The 3,353-nt window shown below is 45.2% G+C and overlaps 1 pseudogene; it reads right to left on the minus strand.

The window, feature by feature from the left end:
• Positions 1-1,039: 1,039 nt before the first annotated feature.
• On the minus strand, positions 1,040-1,158 carry LOC148524068 (5S ribosomal RNA; annotated as a pseudogene).
• Positions 1,159-3,353: the final 2,195 nt, after the last annotated feature.

Raw genomic sequence — 3,353 nt, forward strand, 5'->3', positions numbered from 1 at the left:
GATATAGAAAATCTGCATATAGTCCTTAGGGAAAGAGCTAGGTTCCAACGCGTTTCGTCCGCTGGCTTCTTCCTGGGGATGGAGGTAGGGTTGTGATAATCCTCTATTTATACCCCTTTACTCCTCCAATTAGGGACTAATTACTTCCGGGTCACCAAATAAGCTGTGACCCTAACATTGATTATGTAAGGTATTTTAGTTAAAAATAATTATAGGAGTAAACATCATAGACATTGATCAGGTATTATCAAATTCGGGTTTAGTTATTGCCAACAAGCCAGTAAAAACATCCTTCGTTTTGATGTACTTCCGCCCCGCGATCCGGAGCGATCCGTCACTTCTGCCCTCACGTAAAGACACTGCCGCCAGGCTTCCGTGTCATCTCTCATCATGTAATCCACTATTGGTCCCTCTCAGGTCCCGTGCTCTGTCCGTCTTCTCCGGTCACGTGCCCTCGAGCACGTGACCCCCAGACTCCGTTCTAATGTGACGCCGCTTGGCCGAACCACGTGACTCCAGGAATTCCCTCTGTGACGCTACACCTCTTAGATCGACTTCCGCCCTTAATTATCTGTATGGATTGGACTACCGCCCTTCTTTAGATTTATGTAGATATATGACGTCTTCCGTTGTAACGTTATAAGAATTTTCTAAATAGAACACAGAATCATTCATGAATGTTATGACATTAAAATTATACACCACCTAGTAATTCAATATGGTGACTCTGTATCCATTGTAATTTTTTAGTAAAACAAATTATTAAATAGTTAATATGAATAGAAAGGAATGTGTATTGTATTGTAAGGGTATTTAACAAAAATCTCATAGATGCTGTCCATAAGTCTTTCAAACAGGAAAAATTAAGTCTCATAGTAAGCTTCCTTGCTGATAATCTGTTTTTATCTTTACTCTTGAATCTTCTATTTTAATCTCTTTGTCCTTGGCTGTAGCACCTTTTCCTTTCTTCAAATTCTTGAAGATCCTTACTGCAGTGTTGTACAAGTGATAGAGTAAAGATAGACATTTTGGACTCTGTTAGCTACAACAACAGGTCTTCCCGGGAGGTCTCCCATCCCAGTACTGACCAGGCCCAGTCATGTATAGCTTCCAAGATCAGACGAGTTTGGGCACACGCATACTGGTATGATTGTAGATACTCTTAGTCTCTATATGTCATTATCTCTATCACCACTCATTGCTTGGTAGTAGTCTCTTATGAAGAAGGATTAGCTGATACGCCTGATATTCCCTGGTGATCTCTCTACCCTGAAGAGAAGCCCTGGTGAGTGCATTCTTTACGTCCTGCATTATATATATATATATATATATATATATATATATATATATTAGGGGTGTGCACCGGCCACTTTTCGTGTTTTGTGTTTTGGTTTTGGATCTGGATCTTTCTTCGTGTTTTGGATCTGGATTGGTTTTGCCAAAACCACCCTTCCGTGTTTTGGGTTCTGGGTTTTGTGTTTTGGATCTGTATTTTTTTTAAAAAAAGCATAAAAACAGCTAAAATCACAGAATTTGTTGGTTTCTCTGCTCCTATGCTATTATTAACCTCAATAACCTTAATTTCCACTCATTTCCAGTCTATTCTGAACACCTCACACCTCACAATAGTGTTTTTATGTCCAAAAGGTTGCACCGAGGTAGCTGGATGACTATGCTAAGCGACACGAGTGGGCGGCACAAACACGTGACCCATCTAGGAGTGACACTGCAGTGGCAGACAGGATGGCAGTTAGAAAAACTAGGCCCCAAACTGTACATAATGCAAAGAAAAAAAAGAAGTGCAAGATGGAATTGTCCTTGGGTGTGTTGTATAAACAGGACATGCACACTTTAACAAATCAATCATTTCAGCGCCAGGGTCTGCCACACAACTGTGGCTGAAATGATTGGTTCGTTTGGGCCCCCACAAAACAAGCTGGCAATTAATGTGTCCCTGCACAAACTGGCTCTACGGAGGCAAGATGTCATCCTCATCCTCCTCATCCACCGATTCCTCACCCTCTTCAGTGTGTACATCCTCATCCTCACAAAGTATTAACTCGTCCCCACTTGAATCCACCACCACAGGTCCCTCTGTACCTTCTGGAGGCTGGTCTCCCTGGAAGAGCTGATAATTCATTTTGATGAACATCATCTTCTCCACATTCTGTGGAAGCAACCTCCTACGCCTTTCGCTGACAAGGTTCCCGGCTGCACTAAACACTCTTTCGGAGTACACACTGGAGGGGGGGCAACTCAGGTAAAATAGAGCCAGCTTGTACAGGGGCCTCCAAATTGCCTCTTTTTCCTGCCAGTACAGGTATGGACTGTCTGACATGCCTACTTGGATGCTGTCACCGATGTAATCCTCCACCATTCTGTCAATGGTGACAGTATCATATGCAGTGACAGTAGACATGTCAGAAATTGTTGCCAGGTCCTTCAGTCCGGACCAGATGTCCAAACTTGGTCCTGCCTGCCCTGCATCACCGCCAGCGGGTTGCTTAGGATACCTAAGTTTTTTCCTGGCAGCCCCAGTTGCGGGAGAAAATGAAGAAGGAGCCGTTGACGTGTCACGTTCCGCTTCAGCTGACAGTGTGTTCACCAGCAGGTCATTGTACCTTTGCAGGCTTGTGTCGGCCGGAAAGAGAGACACCACATAGGCTTTAAACCTAGGATCAAGCACGGTGGCCAAAATGTAGTGGTCTGATTTCAACAGATTGACCACCCTGGAATCCTGGCAAAGCGAATGAAGGGCTTCATCCACAAGTCCCACATGCCGAGCGGAATCGCTCCGTCTTAGCTCCTCCTTCACTTTCTCCAGCTGCTTCTGCAAAAGCCTGATGAGGGGAATGACCTGACTCAAGCTGGCTGTGTCTGAACTGACTTCACGTGTGGCAAGTTCGAAGGGCTGGAGAACCTTGCACAACACGGAAATCATTCTCCACTGCGCTTGAGTCAGGTGCATACCCCCTCCTTTGCCTATGTCATAGGTGGATGTATAGGCTTGTATGGCCTTTTGCTGCTCCTCCATGCTCTGAAGCATATAGAGGGTTGAGTTCCACCGCGTCACAACCTCTTGCTTCAGGTGATGGCGGGGCAGGTTCAAGAGTGTTTGCTGGCGCTCCAGTCTTCGGCACGCAGTCGCTGAATGGCGAAAGTGGCCAGAAATTTTTCGGGCCACCCAAAGCGTCTCCTGCACGCCCCTGTCGCTTTTCAGAAAATTTTGCACCACCAAGTTTATTGTGTGAGCAAAACATGGGACGTGCTGGAATTTGCCCAGATGTAATGCCCGCACAATATTGGTGGCGTTGTCAGATATCACAAATCCCCAGGAGAGTCTAAGTGGGGTA

The sequence above is a fragment of the Taudactylus pleione genome, unplaced genomic scaffold (assembly GCF_031769625.1).
Source record: "Taudactylus pleione unplaced genomic scaffold, aTauple2 ptg000122l, whole genome shotgun sequence".
NCBI lineage: Eukaryota > Metazoa > Chordata > Amphibia > Anura > Myobatrachidae > Taudactylus > Taudactylus pleione.